This window comes from Serinus canaria, chromosome 3, assembly GCF_022539315.1.
Source record: "Serinus canaria isolate serCan28SL12 chromosome 3, serCan2020, whole genome shotgun sequence".
NCBI lineage: Eukaryota > Metazoa > Chordata > Aves > Passeriformes > Fringillidae > Serinus > Serinus canaria.
In genome coordinates, this window is record NC_066316.1 from 17,326,079 (window position 1) to 17,342,347 (window position 16,269).

Here is a 16,269-nt window from a genome sequence, read left to right on the forward strand (position 1 = left end):
ATAATCTACCCCTTGTCCGGTCACCACAATTCCAAGAAAAATTCCCCATGATCATTCCACTCTCTAACATTGTCCAGTACAGTTGTTTTGCTGTTACCTCTCCCAGTTGTTATCCCTATCTCGAAATCCTCATGATCACAGTCATAGCACCAAAAAGACTGTAGTGGGTTGACCCTGGCTGGATGCCCAGCACCCACCAAAGCTACTGTCTCACTCCCCTCCATAAGCAGATAGAAAAAAGAAAATATAATTAAAGGTTCATGAGCTGAGCTAAGGACAGGGAGCGATCACTCATTGAATACTGTCATGGGCAAAACAGATGCAGCTTGGGAATATTAACTGAATTCATTAATAACAAAATCAGAGGCTGATAATAAGAAGTAAAATAAATCTTAAAAACACCTTTCCTCTTTCCCACCTCTACATCCTCCCCCAGCAGTGCAGGCAGATGGGAATGGGGGTTATGGTCAGTTCATCACCTGTGGTTTCTCCTGCTGCTCAGGGAGAGGAGTCCTTCTCCTGCTCCAGCATGGAGTTCCTTCCTCAGGAGACAGTTTTCCAGTAATTTCTCCACTGTGAGTCCATGCCATGGGCAACAGTTTTTATAAAATGCTCCAGTATGTGCTCTTTAGGCACAGTCTGCTGCAGGGTCACAATTCGTCTACGCCAGTGTGGGCTCCTCCACGGGCTGCAGGTGGATCTCTGCATGCCCATGAATCCCCCTGGGCTGCAGGACACAGCTGCCTCACCATGGTCTGAACCACAGGCTGCAGAGGAATCCCAGCACAGGAGCCTAGAGCACCTCCTGCCCCTCCTTTTCCACTGACCTGAGTGTCTGCAGAGCTGTTACTCTGTTGGAGGTTAGGATTTTTTTCTTCTTCTTCTTCTTCTTTCCTTCAGAGAATTTTGTCCCATTTGTTGCCTAAGAAGATAACGACATGTTTTTCACTGAAGTGAAAAAAGCGGACAAGGAAGCCACCTCCCCTTTTCTCTGTCACCTGAATTGCCATTGCCATGTGGAAAGGTGGCTGAGCTTATGCTGCAGCGCCCCCTGCAGGCAGGAGGGAATCATCGCATCCACCCTGCCTGTCCGGGAGCCACCAGCACCCCAGCCGGCTGTGGCCGGAACTGCACCAAAAGGGCAAGCACCTGCGGGTACTGGCTTTGTGGTTCTGTTTGGTGTTGCTGCTGTCATTGTTTGTTTGTCTTGTTATCAATATACATACTAGTGAAGAACTGTTATTCCTTTTCCCATACCTTCACCTGAAAGACCCTTACTTTTAACATCATCATAATAATTTGGAGGTGAGTCATATTTTTCATTCCAGAGGGAGGTTTCTGCCTTCCTTGGCAGACACCTGTCTTTCAAACCAAGACACCCCACTTTCCTCTGGCCGCAATTGCATCTGTGCAACAACTCTTTTTATCCTTCTTAAATATGTTATCACAGAGGCATTACTGTAATTCTTGATAGGTTCAACCATTGACAGGAGCATGTCCCTCTTGGAGGGAGCTGGCATTGGCTCTTCCAGACATGGGAGAAGCTTCTAGTAGCTTCTCAAAGAAGATTGAGTCCCCCCAGCTACCAAAACCTGGCCATGCAAAACCAATACCTATATTAACTAGATCCTGCCTAGTTCTGGTGTCCATCCTTTTTAGAACCTTGATTTTCTGATTCTTTCTATTATCATTGAGATACATGTGTATATTTCCTGATAATCTGTTCCTTAATTAATCTTTCTATCTTACTTGACTGAAAGGATGCAATAGAACTGATTAATACATTTCAAATCCCAATTTCTGCATCAAAAGAAAGCAGAATATTCTGCTAATTCCTTCTACTGCCTAGAAAACAAGGAAACTAAAGATCAAACAGTTGTGTGGAGTATGCCCTAATGTAGCAGCACATCCATCTGGATGTTCATTCATCAAAATGCAGATGTCCATTACATATGAAATGCATGTTAAGCCAGACAATATGCTGCTTGCATTTCATGTGAGTGCTCAAATGTCCTGCCCCTGTTATGGATACCTTCCCTTTCCTTCTGTGGAAAACACAGATCCAGAAAAAAAATAATCCTTACCTTCATTTCACCTGAAGCAGCAAGGCCTCACCAAAGCGATGTTAACCTGAAAGTGAGAAAATGAGTTCTCTGATGCCAAACAGAGATGTCAGAAGAGAGGCATTTGTGATATCAGAGAGGTACTGCCAAAAGAGGGAGAGCTTAAATACAGGTATAATTTCTTTTCAATGAAAGCTACAAGAAGTATTTCCTTTCCAGGGACGGAACAGAAAAAAAAGGTCAAGTAACTTCTGCCTAAAGCCTTGAGGGTAATGTAGCGGCAGCCTAAAACTGATCAACAGAAAACAAAATCTGGTAGATTCAAGGGCTGTTTACCACTGGAACTAAGTGGACTCAAGTGCTTATTGTCCTGAGACAACTGAGAAATTGAAAAGCAGAAGAGATGCATGATGTTGGAGATGCATGATGTTGGAGATGCATGTTTAGCACTACAAATCCCTCTGACCTTTGAAGAGCAGCCTTTCCTAGAAACTCCTTAGAGATGCTTTTTCTCGTCCTCTTTTCAAGGTTATGTGGAAAGATGTGAATTTTCTTGCTCCATTTAGACCATATGATGCTGGACAGTACAAGTTCATTGGGAATAATCAATAGGCAAATTGATAAACAAGCCCAACAACATCAGCTGAGCAGACTAGGGATGAAGGGCACAGTATCCAAGACTAAAATTCTTCAGCCACTACTTGATGGACCTCTGAAACTGCAGACTATCTCAAAGAGATTCATCCTAGCTGATGAAAGGGAAAGAAAATTACTAGAGATTACTCGGAACTTTATGGGATACTCAAGGGAGTACTGTGGGACTATGCAAAAACTTTTAAGGAAATCTCCCTGACTTATATATCTGATCAAGATACAGATATCTAGATGCTTGTGCCACCATTAACATCATAGGTCTGTAGGAAATACTACATATTTGCAGCCAGAGGGACTATGACCCAGTTTTTTGATTGACCTCTGCTTGAGATGCTGCTTAATGATTAATCAAGAGAAAGGGAATAGTTAGAGATAATGTCTGCTGGTGTGGGTGAGTTTCTCATTTCAAGTGTGTCAGGCTGTGGCTTCTGCAGGGGAGGAGGACAAAACCTCACAATGGCCTGAAATGGTGCTGGTTTGTGCCTGCTGGAAAGGGTAAGGCAAAGGGAACAGAGAAAAACAGTGGTGGCTGTAGTGGATGGAATGCTGAACAGTTTTGCTTCTAATGAGGACTGAGAATGGTTGGAAGGACATCCAAGTAACAGCATGATGTGGCTGGCCCAGCTTTACATCCTCCTGCCTTACACAGACCTCCAACACACTATTATTGTGCTTTGGGCCCCAGGGAGTCCAAAACACAGCTTGGTCTTGTGTAGTAAAACACACCACCTGGGGGTAGGTGTCACTGCAGCCACCAAATGCATACAGGGACATATACTGGATACTTTGAACAAGAAAAACAGTAAAAATAATGTCTCATGACATTCATAGGCCATTTTAGGCTACAAGCTAACAGATAGGGCACAAGCTCTTCCATAGAGTATAGGAAAACAGCTGCAAGACATGAAAGATTCTTCATATTAATGTGTAAAAATTCTTTTTTGTGCAGAAGGTTATTGTTTCTCTTTGTTTTTGCAGAAAAACACCAGCTAAACCTCAGCACACATTGGGATTGCCTTGCTTTATGGTGGAAAACAAGAAACTTTTAAAGGCACTGGTAGGTTTTGCGTATGTTGTGCTTTATTTCTTACAGTTTTTTCCCTTTTCTCCGTTCTTTTGTTTGAAGGACTTTGCTGGAATTGCTGATGGTGCTCATAAAACTGTTCCATATTAGCATTACCATAGGCAGCTCTAACAGAAAACAGCTCTATGGCTCATAAAGTGAGTGGCAGAGTGTATTTATGCATTGTTTAAACAAGAAGCAGGACTGTGAGCTGCCTCTTTTTCCTGCTGCAGAGCTGGCCCAGGCAGGATGTTCCAGATTGCAAGGCAAGATGTATTCTATTACCATCTGTATGGCAGTTGTCTTGTGTCAAGTGGGCAATTCCCCTTATTTCTCCCCCTGAGTGATCATAATCACTCCTCCCTTAGCAGGGCACATCTGCTGATAACAAGCTATTGAATGTCACTGCATGACCGATAAGAACTATAACTTCCCATTGTGAGATGCTCCGCCCAGAGGGAGGAGCCAAGCATTGCTACCCAGATATAAGCTGGGGATTCTGACACACCGGCATGGCTTCCCACTGGATTCCCCAGAGGAACAGCAGCTGCTTCTAATTCCATGGATCTGCAGAGGAAGAATACACCCTTTCTCTACAAGACCCCCCTGCTCCAACAGAACCACACCTGACACTCCAGGAGGACTGCAGCCACTTTTCCAACTGGACTGCTACCAAGACCCTGACCAACCAGGTGTCAGGTTGAGTCCAGACTCTGTCAGTGTTGTTCTGGTATATTGCTTTGTTTTATTTTATCTTTTTTTTTTTTTTTTCCTTCCATATTAAAGAACTGTTATTTCCTGCTCCCATTTTTTGGCCTGAGAGCCCCTTAATTTAAAATTCATAGCAATTCAAAGGGGTGGAGAGGGTTTGCATTCTCCATTTCAGGGGAGGCTTCTGCCTTCTTTAGCAGGCACCTGTTTTCCAAACCAAGACACAGGGTGAGCCACATTGTGATAACCCCAAGCATCACGTGGGGACACAGGTCTGTGCAATGTTCACATGGATGGTTTCCTCCGAGAACATGGGAGTACCAGCAGCAATGAACATACTCTCTGATCTGGTTCCCTATTTCATCCCTTAGAGGGTGCACTGGGTTTGAACAGCCTAGCTTTGGTAGGCTACAGGGATGGCTTCTGGGAGGAGCTGCTAGAAGCTTCCTGTGTGTCTGGCAGAGCCAATCCCTGCATGTGCTGCTGGTCCGAGCTGGGGCAATTAGAAATGACAGTAACACCTCTGAGATAAAACATTTAAGAAGAAAGAAAAAGAAATGGCTGCACTGTTGTAATTATGGGCAGAGCAGGGTGAGAATATTTGAAAGGAACAACTCTGTAGACACCAAGGTCAGTGGAAAAGGAGGAGCAGGAGGTACCCGAGGCACCAGAGATGGGATTCCACTGCAGCCTGTGGTTCAGACCATGGTGAGGCAGCTGAGCCCTGCAGCCCATGGAGAGCCATGGCGATGCAGAGATCCACCTGCAGCCTGTGAAGGAGCTGTGGGTGACTGAGAGGAGGCTGTGACCCTGTGGGAGGCTCATGGAGAGAGGAGCCCATGCTAGAGCAGCCTGTCCTTGAGGGACTGCACCCCATGCAAGAGTGACCCCACTCTGCAGTGATTTGGGGAGGACTGCTGTGATTTGGGGAGCCCATTAGAGAAGTTCTCAGAGTTGTCTCCAATGGAGGGAACCCAGGGTGTAGCAAGGGAGCAACTCCTCTCCCGGGCAGCAAGAGATACAACAGGTGATGAACTGACCATAACCCCCATTCTCTTCTTGCCTTGTGCTGCTGGAGTAAGAGGTAGAGCTGGGAAGGAGGGAGGGGTAGGGGGAAAGTGTTTCTAAGGCTTTATTTTACTTCTCATTATTCTGCTCTGATTTTGTTAGCAATCAATTTAATTCATAATTCTAATTAAAGCCTATTTTGCTTATGATGGTATTTGATGATCTCCCCTGGTCCTTAGTGTGATGATGTTCGCAGGGGTCCCAGGATGAGGGAAGAAATGAGAAAGTTGACTCCATGTTTCAGAAGGCTTGATTTCTTATTTTATTATATATATTATGTTAAAACTATACTAAATGAATAGAAGAAAGGATTTCATCAGAAGGAAGCTAAGAATAGAAAAGAAATGAATAACAAAGGTTTGTCTCTGACCGAGACAGTCTGGACAGCTGGACTGTGATTGGCTATTAATTAGAAACAACCAGATGAGACCAATCACAGATTCCCCCTGTTGCATTCCACAGCAGCAGATAATTGTTGTTTGCATTTTGTTCTTGAGGCCTCTCAGCTTCTCAGGAGGGAAAAAATCCTAAGTTTTTTTTCATAAAACATATCGGTGACACCTTAGTGTAGCCCACAAACCCTTCATTAGATTTTCTCTCCCCTTTATTGTTGTGGAGAGGAGCGAGAGAGTGGCCTTGGTGGGTGCATGGCCTCTGGCTTTACTGAGGGTAAAACTTAAGCACATTCTGCCAAGAGAGGAACTGAGACAGCACATATGAAATCTCTGTGTTCAGCACACATTCATCATGCTGATACTAGGTTAATTTACCTTATCTGACATAACCTTGTAGCAAACTGGACATAAATACAGAATTAGATATAGCTGTGGGCAACAAGATTTATGTGCACAATTGCAGAAATAATTTAGAGTTATTTCTTTTGATATTTGTTATGAGTAAAAAAAAGGGTTGCCCATTTTTTTAAAAGGTTGTGGAATTACAAGTTGAGCCACTTCTGGCAAAGGAGAGTTCTTTGTTAACTTCATGTTGTAATCACCTGTTAAGAGTTGGTCATTAACTCCCTATTGTTGAGAATTCCCCTTTTTGTCAGTACCACCATGCCTGCTGCCAGGAGGATGGCATCCCCTCCCCCACCCCGGACAGGGAAAGGAGGGGACTTTGGAATTGACATGCAAATAACCTCGGAACCAGGATGCAACGAGAGAGGCCCCCACCAAACCTAGCAAGGGACCCCTAAAAACAACGAGCCAACACAGAATTGAGAGAGTAGGATGATGTATGGACATGAGGAACGGAGTCTGGAGTCTGCTGAGACCCTTTTTACCTCTCACACTAACCTAAAGATGTCAGCTGGACAGAGGAACTCAAAAACAGAAAATGGGGAATTTCTGGGGCTCTCCTGAGGACAGAACCCCCAGCTGTGCCCACGGACTAGTGGACAAAGCTGCCCTTATCCTCCTCATCTGTGCCACTCCTGGAAGCAGCAGTGGTGTGAGCGTGGACCCATCAGACCTCCCCACCTGAGCTGATCACTTTTAATAAAGGCATTAAAAAGGAGAAAGATATCCTGCCCTATTTATTTCAATATTTTCTTGTCAAGTATGTTACATTTGTGAGCCATTTAAAATAAAAAGACAAATCAAGGGGAGTTTGTTGCAAACATGCCTCAACATGTCGTTTAGAATGACCTCTGCACAAACCTTTCACAGGGAGTAGGTAAATAACATTTTACTGAAACAGGAAATGGCCACAGCGAAGACCAACACAAAATGACTGTTGGAAGCAATATAAAAATTACTTCAAATTCCACTTGGTGAACACACAGGCTTCAACCATGGCATAATTTTTTTTAAAGCACTGGGTTCTGAACTAAAAGAAACCATTTAAGAGAAAAAAACATGAACTGTAAATTATAATGGAAAATCAGATTACTATATATTTATATAATCATTTAACAATTCAATGTTTTGATACTCTAGGGATGCTTCGTGATCAGGGAGCGACTGGAAAATCTTTTTCTAAGCAAAAAGGCTATACTGAAAAACACTGACATGTGAGAGAGTATCTGGCTGTGCTGTACAGCGTGACTTTGTTTTCTTATAGGCTTTGGTTTTGCTTTTCATTTTGTCATTGGAAGTCTGAAATCCACTGTCAGAACTGCAACTTTAGGTAAGTGAAGAACATTTCAGCTGCTAACCTTTAGTAAGTATTACAAGCTCATCTATATACAAAGCTAAAGGAAACTTTTAATTCCTTTTTTTTCCCCTTTTCTTTTTGGTTTTTCAGAACCTCTTAATAGTGCCAAGAACATGGGAGATAGGTCACAGAAAATGCCATTGATACTCCTACTAACACCTACTCTGTCATTTTTGTGTGTGCATTATGGAAAATTGGTCTTAAGTTTTCCCATTTTCCTAGTTTCCAGACAGGGTAGGAGGGAAAAAAAGCTTTGCAGTGATAGGAGGAAAAAGATAATGAAGTCCAGTTCAATCTGATCTCTGTTAGTTTTGGAACTTTCAGTGAATCCATTAAATAAATTGCTTGAGACACTGTAAGGAAAATTGTACATCAGCATCTGATTACTAATGATTTGTGAGACTTACTCTAAAATATTATCAATGCTAATAAATTATGTTCTTTTTGAGGATGGTAGTCAAACTTTTAAAAAAATTACAGCAAGACATAATTTTTTACATTAAATGGTTTGTACCTAAAAACTCGTAAGTAATCTTAACATTTAAAAAAAGAGCAAAATTCAAAAAATGGAGTTACAGTTTGTGAGTTGGGCTTGTCAGGTTGTGAAGTTCCAGTATTGCAGTGGATGTGGAAACAGCAAAGTTTACTGAAGTCATTGCAGCAAAAATACACATGTAAGGTCACAAACCAAGCCAGCAAGTCCAGCCCTGTACTAGAGCAAGGTTGAGTTTCAGGAAATATAGAGAGGGTCAAACCAGATATTGTGTGGTCTGAAAGTGAAGAGCACAAGAATGAGGTGGAGGAGATGATAAAAATAAGTAACGTCAAAAGGACAGATTGGTGTAGACACCTCAAGACAACTGGGAGCATGTTACCTGGACTCAGTCTGTTCTAACATAAAGCAAGAGCTGGATGATAATGGAAATGCAGATAACAAGTGACATGAAGTTTTCCACTCCCCTGCTCCCAAAACACAGCATGATACAGTAGTGGCAGCTGGGATCAGGAGTCAGTGAGAGGAGCATGGACATCTGCAATCACCAGCACCACTGGGCCAGATCCTTCCCCAGGGAGCTGGAAGGATCATCCAATTGTGGCCACGGCCAAGGAGTGGCAACCAGGCAAGAGCTATACCATGCTCCTGAGAGTTACAAGGAGACTTAAAGGCTGCTTTTCTCCATTATCTCCCTCAATTCTATTTCCTCTCCACAAATGAAAATTAATATTTCCCTGACAGATCCTTCCTTATTCCTTGACTCAACCTGCCAGGCATCAGAGGGAATTTGTGGCATCATGGAGAAAAGGGGAATTTATCCTTCAATGCATCTCAACACTGGGTACTTGGTTTCTTTTTTTCCCCAGCTGTCATTGGGGATCTCTCTCTCCCTAATACACCCTGTTTAAATCACATGGCTGACTGCATAGTAACAACCAACTTTCAGTATTTCTGTTGGGAGTCACAAAATAAGAACATGTCTGGAGGATCAGGCAGTGACCCCAGAGCAATTCTGTACAACCACAGTTGGAGAATTTGCCTGTAGTGTTTAAGAAAATTTCCCTAAAGGATGATGCAGTGAATTGAGAGCAAATGATAAGTGGTTTCCTTTTGTCGAGTAATAGACTCTCAGTGATTCCAGCATGCAGTTATTTCATGTGCTTCAAGAGGTCAGACTGCTGCCAGCAGTAACCTGAGACCCAAAATTTTGTTCAATAAAAAATACTTGTGTTCAGGCAGAATCAGTACAGAATTGGGTAATTCTGCAATGAATGCCAAGGGACATTTTTCATGTTTGTGTTGGAAATGATACAACTTTTCACTTTTTTGAATAACTTTAATCATGGGTTTGTTCAGTTTTGCCAAGGGGGGTGAAATCAAGGTTTCCCTTTAAAAGATTCTGTTCACTGAAGGTTTGAATTTCAATGGGTGAGGCCTGATGGCTTTAATCAACAAAAAGAAAATTCCTAGACTCAGAGAGTTTAACATCTACAGATTGGAAGTAGACAGAAGATACAGAGGGGATAAACAGACATTAGGAAACATTACTCCCTGGTGCAGTCAGAGACACCTGGTCTGGGAAAAGGTTTATGAGGGAACCAAAGAATGAGGGCCAAACTGGCATCAAAGACAAAGGGATCAATAACCAATAGGAGACCAAATACTAAGAATTGTGTAATATGCAATCAATGAACAAGAGTTTCTTTAGTTTTTCTTTAGTTTATGTATAAATATGTGAAAAGTCTGGCAAAAAAAATAAAAAAAGTGTGATGGAATGATTTCTACGGCACTGGGCATGTGTGGATGCAATGATTCACATTGCACATCCTGTACAGAATAACATCCTGGCTAGAGTAAAGTAATGCCTGATTCTCTAACACTTAGAAGATAGTACTGGAGAGTTTCTGTTTTCCCACAGTTTCAGTGACATTTGGAAAGCAACAGCCATGCCCTTAGGAGAGTTTCCTGATATGATGGCACCTCAAAGTTCAGCTTTGGATGTCTGCTCTGAATGTCTTTTTTGCTTCAAGGGCCACTACTGGCAAGGCCAGATAGGAGAGGTACAGACAGGGTCTTCTGAAGCATTCTGTCCCTGTTCCTCCATTGTAGTCTGTGTCGCATATTTAATCTGTAGGATTCTGACATTTTGGCTTTTTTTTTCACTGCCACCCTGAAGATCAGACTCATTGTCTTGCTTAAAATCAGTGCCAATGCCTTTTGTATTAGTCCAAGAAACCACTGGTCCCTCACCAACTGCAAGCTGCCATAAATTGAGTTTAGGATTTATTTGCCTAATGATCTGATCGGTTTTGTACTGAAAAGTTGATAGCAGTCTTTTTGGATTATAACGGTCTGTGTGAGCCTTTCTGTGCACTTTATTAACTTTATAAAGGCAGGCAGCAGATCATGCTCTGTGTCTGCAACCTCAAGCTCATCTGGTTTCTTATGATACAAGTAGTTTATTTTTTAATAAAATTGGGCAATTTTGGTGGTCTAGAAGATTTGTGATTAGCACCTATTCGCAGAGCAATCTAATTGGGGAAATGAATCATTATTTTTCTCAAAAGTGGAACAGTGATTTGAGTGGTTTCATAATGTGACAGGTACCTTGATAACCCAATTAGAGAAATACTTGTATTCTAATAATCTATTTTTTTGCTTTCATACATGAAGAGAAGGCTGCCCTTTATAAATTATTATTTTCTTAAAGAAATAGCCTTTTTCTTTTCATCTGTGTTGGGGGCATTTATGTTGATGAGGTTATTCCATAGTCATCTAATGCCCAGAATTGTCACTCTTGTGCCCCCTTGTCCTAGGTTGACTATATGATGCTTTTATCCCCAGTCGTCTTGTTCCGTTTATGCTGAATAAAAAGTTTTGCACCTGTAAGACTTGCTCCAAGGATTGAGGGGGGGAGAGGAGGTACGCAGTTTGTTTTCAGACACTGAACTCACTCCTACACATTCCTCCTCCTGGACTGCGTTGTCTGCGGATGAACAGACAGCAGGACAGGGCTCTCTTTTTTTTTTTTTGCTTTTAGTTAGTTTAGCTAGCTGAGGCAAAGAAGTTCCCTGGACTGTGGTTTTTTTCCTTCTTTCCCCTTTCTTTGGACCTGTTCACACCTGCTCTGGACTGAACAACCATAAGAGCACCAGCAGCTCGCATCAGTGGCCACCGGGCCGGGCTTGGGCCACGGCATTTCCAGCGCCTGAGGGACTGATAAGGGACTGAGTGAGCTGAACTGGAATCTGGGGTGGGGACTTTCTGGGTTTGTTATCTCTTTTGGAGCAGCAAGGGGTTTTATTGTTTAATATTGTTTAGGTTTTCTTGTTTAATAAACAGTTTTTTCCCACTTTTCTCCATGAAGGTATTTTCTCTCTGACCGGTTGGGGGAGGGGTGGTAGAATCCGATTTCCTAGAGGAGCCCTTTGGGGGTTCTGTCCCAAATTTGCCCTGAATCAGGACAAATACATCTATTGGCGCTCAAGGCGTGGCTCGAGAAAGTGGAAAAAAGCATTATGGATTGCATGTTAGTTTTGCTTGCTCTGTAGTGAGCTAAAGCAGTCAGTAGCCATGTTGCTTGATTTCGTAATGTCTCTTGGGGTGGAGGCCTTCATGTGGTTCTGGTCTATAAACCTTTTTGAGGTTTCAGTACCTTTCTGGTCACTAGGATTATTGTCCCTAAGACGTAATTTTCACAGTACAGGGGCACGGATTGGAATAGCTATTTTGCTGGCCTTGGTGATAATGATTTATACGGCATTTACAAGGTCACTGGAGTCTGCTTACAATATGTATGGTTTATGGTTTCTTCGTCCTACCCCGTGTCCTAGTTCCGGTAGTATGTTTTGGGAATTTATTAGTAATTGCACCCAGTTTGTTAGAGGAGGAGCAGGGAATAAGACTTTCCAGCCTTTCCTTTCCTTCTTCTCCTCTGAATCTGTTATGTCACTTTTTGAGAATGTTCAGTTTCCCCTGACTGTTAAGGAGACCATGTTTCTGGCATTTAATGTGGTAAGCTTCCTCTATATGGTCTGCAGCTTCTCTAGAATGAGGGCTGAGATGTCCAGAGGAGCTGACAAGACCCCTGACCCAGAAGTAGACTCAGGCATGAAAAATGATGAGTGGTGTGGAGAATGGGAAAATATGGGCCAAACCCTGAAGGAATTTTCTGATCCTGTAGACTGAGATTTTCCATGTGAATAAATTCAGAACCCAGATGAGGTGGGAAAATACCTGAAAGAGAAGTGCCATGGTGATTCTAAGGAAAAAAGTCTCATTGCAATAAGCTGGGCCCTGGCCTATGCTTATCGCACCCTGCTAGATACTGTAGGGCAGCAGACAGAGGCAGGCAGGCAGGGAGATAAAGCAGCAGCTACCTCAGTCACTCAGGCTGCAGCCAACACTCCAGCTGCTCAGGCTGGAGCTGAACCAGACAGTAAGCTTAAGCCACTGGCAGTTGCTGCAGGAAAGAAGCACACGAGCAAAATCAATCGGCCAGTGATTGACGATGATGATCCAGGGGAAGGACCCTCACCACCAACTACTGATAAAAAGCCCAAAGTTAATGAAACTGACACAGCATCAGAAGCCAATATTGGGTCCTATTCCCTGAAAGACCTTCGGGGCCTAAGGAAGGATTACACCCGGCGACCTGATGAATCCATAATTAATTGGTTAGTCCGTCTCTGGGATGCTGCAGGTGAGGCTACAGTTTTGGATGGTAGTGAAGCCAGGCATTTGGGATCCCTGTCACATGATCCTGTCATCGACCAAGGAATGATGAGGGGGGCTAACCCTCGCAGCCTCTGGGCATGGGTCCTGGGAAGTGTTGCACAAAGATACCTGTGTGCAGACTATCTCTATATGCAGCAAACACAGTGGAAGACCATAGAGCAAGGGATCCAATGCTTGAGGGAAATGGCAGTGGCAGAGATTGTCTTCTCAGATGATGTAAACACTGTAAATCCAGACTTGGTACCATGCACATCTGTAATGTGGAGAAAACTTGTACGACTCGGGCCACATGAATATGCTTCTGCTCTAGCAATAATGAAGCGAGATGACGGTGAGGAGACCATGCTGGATATGGCAAAGAAACTCCGAGCATATGCAGATGCTGTGCATGGCCCAACACATGCCAGAATCGCAGCAGTGGAAACACATCTGCAGAAGTTAGAGGATAAGATAGAGGAGAATCATAAGAAGCTCAGAGAGGAGATTAAGGAAGACCTTCTTCAAATCTCAGCAGTACAGATCAGAGGTTCTGGTGCCCAACGCAGATGCTCCCCAGATGGAGAGAGAAGGTACACCCCACGAGCTGAGCTGTGGTTCTTCCTGCATGATAGTGGAGAGAACATGAGGAGATGGGATGGAAAACCTACTGCTGCTCTGGCACAACGGGTGCGTGAACTGAAGACTCAGAGTGGAAGTTCCAAAAGGGAAGCAGCTCCAGTGGCCAGTAACCGAACTGTCATATGTGATGATAATGACAATATTTTTGATGCCCTTGAAGGAACCTCCAAGACATATGTCCAGGGAAAGAAGGATAACCAGGCTTAGAGGGGCCCTGCCTCTAGCCAGGTAGAGGCTAGGGAAAACCGTGGTTTTTGGACTGTGTGGATTCGTTGGCCTGGCACATCTGAACCACAAGAATACGAAGCTTTGGTCCTTTGGTCAACACTGGTGCGCAATGTACATTAATCCCATTGAGACATGTGGGGACAGAGTCTGTTTCTATTGCTGGTGTGACAGGGGGATCCCAGGATTTCACCTTGGTAGAAGCTGAGGTGAGCCTGACTGGAAATGAGGGAAGAAACACCCTATTGTGACTGGCCCAGAGGCCCCATGTATTTTGGGCATAGACTTCCTCCGAAGTGGGTATTTCAAGGACCCAAAGGGATTCAGATGGGCATTTGGAATAGCTGCTGTAGAGACAGAGGGCGTCAAGCAATTGAACACCTTGCCTGGACTGTCAGAAAACCCATCTGCAGTAGGACTTCTGAAGGTGGAAGAACAACAGGTGCCAATTGCCACCTCGATGGTGCACCGCCGGCAGTATCAGACAAATCAAAATGCTGTGGTCCCCATCCACAAAATGATCCATGAGCTGGAGAGCCAAGGGGTGGTCAGCAAGACCCACTCACCATTCAACAGCCCCATCTGGCCTGTGCGTAAATCTGAGGGAGAATGGAGATTGACGGTGGACTACCGTGCATTGAATGAAGTGACTCCACCGCTGAGCACTGCTGTGCCAGACATGCTGGAACTCCAGTACGAGCTGGAGTCCAAGGCAGCGAAGTGGTATGCCACTATTGACATTGCCAATGCATTTTTCTCCATTCCTCTGGCAGCAGAATGCAGGCCTCAGTTTGCCTTCACCTGGAGGGGAGTGCAGTATACCTGGAACCGATTGCCCCAGGGATGGAAGCCCAGCCCCACTATCTGCCATGGACTGATCCAGAGTGTACTAGAAAAGGGTGAGGCTCCAGAACATCTGCAATACATTGATGACATCATTGTATGGGGGAAGATGGCAGCAGAAGTGTTTGAGAAAGGAAAGGAAATTATCCAGATTCTCCTGAAAGCCGGCTTCGCCATCAAAAAGAGCAAAGTCAAGGGACCTGCTTAAGAGATCCAGTTTCTGGGAGTGAAGTGGCAAGATGGACGGCATCAGATTCCCACTGATGTCATCAACAAGATCACAGCAATGTCTCCACCGTCCAGCAAGAAGGAAACACAAGCTTTCCTAGGTGCCATAGGCTTTTGGAGAATGCACATTCCTGAATACAGTCACATTGTGAGCCCTCTCTACCTGGTTACCCGTAAGAAGAACAAGTTCCACTGGGGCCCTGAGCAGCAACAAGCCTTCACCCAGATCAAACAGGAGATCGCTCATGCAGTAGCCCTTGGCCCAGTCAGGACAGGACCAGAGGTGAGGAATGTGCTATACTCTTCAGCCGGGAACCATGGCTTGTCCTGGAGCCTTTGGCAGAAGGTGCCTGGGGAGACTCGAGGCCGACCACTTGGATTTTGGAGTCGGTGCTACAGAGGGTCTGAAGCCAACTATACCCCAACAGAGAAGGAAATTTTAGCAGCCTATGAAAGAGTCCAAGCTGCCTCCGAGGTAATAGGCACTGAAGCACAACTCCTCCTGGCACCCCTACTGGCAGTACTGCGGTGGATGTTCAAAGCAAAGGTTCCCTCTACGCACCATGCCACCAGTGCCACATGGAGCAAATGGATAGCTCTGATCACACAGCGCACCCGTATTGGAAAACTGAATCGCCCTGGGATTCTGGAAGTAATTATAAACTGGCCGGAAGGTGAAAACTTTGGTCTTGCTGATGAAGAGGAAGAAGAAGTGACACGTGCTGAAGAAGCTCCACCATACAATGAACTGCCAGCGGAAGAAACGCGCTACGCTCTTTTCACTGATGGTTCTTGTCGCGTTGTGGGAATGAAACGAAAATGGAAAGCAGCCGTATGGAGCCCCACGCGACAGGTCGCTCAAGCTACCGAAGGAGAAGGTGGATCCAGCCAACTTGCAGAGCTCAAGGCCGTTCAACTGGCCCTGGACATTGCTGAGAGAGAGAAGTGGGCAAGGCTCTACCTATACACTGATTCATGGATGGTAGCCAATGCTCTGTGGGGATGGCTGGAGAGGTGGAAAGAAGCTAACTGGCAACGTAGAGGAAAACCGATTTGGGCTGCTGATGAGTGGAAAGACATCACTACCAGGGTAGGGAAGCTACCTGTGAAGGTCCACCATGTAGATGCTCATGTCCCCAAGAGCAGAGCCAATGAGGAGCACCAAAACAATGAGCAGGTAGACCAGGCTGCACAGATAGAGGTGTCAAAGATAGACCTAGATTGGGAACACAAGGGAGAATTCCTAGCTCGGTGGGCCCATGATGCCTCAGGTCATCAGGGTAGAGATGCCACCTATAAGTGGGCACGAGACCGAGGGGTGGATCTAACCATGGACAGTATTTCTCAGGTTATCCATGACTGTGAGACATGTGCTGCCATCAAACAGGCCAAGCGATTGAAGCCCC

General features: G+C 44.5%; 1 protein-coding gene across 4 annotated transcripts in view; it reads left to right on the forward strand.

The window, feature by feature from the left end:
• The first annotated feature begins 3,103 nt into the window (after positions 1–3,103).
• Positions 3,104–16,269, forward strand: part of BFSP1 (beaded filament structural protein 1) — a 44,897-nt gene continuing 31,731 nt past the window's right edge. The window contains exons 1-4 of one of the 4 annotated variants that reach the window (XR_001991795.3): positions 3,104–3,212; positions 3,696–3,774; positions 7,624–7,689; positions 7,807–8,261. The gene's annotated coding sequence lies outside the window, so the exon portion shown is untranslated. Of the gene's footprint in view, positions 3,213–3,695; positions 3,775–4,148; positions 4,863–7,623; positions 7,690–7,806; positions 8,262–16,269 lie in introns of those variants that run through there. The other 3 variants (XR_007777294.1, XR_001991796.3, XR_001991794.3) reach the window with 3 other exon arrangements.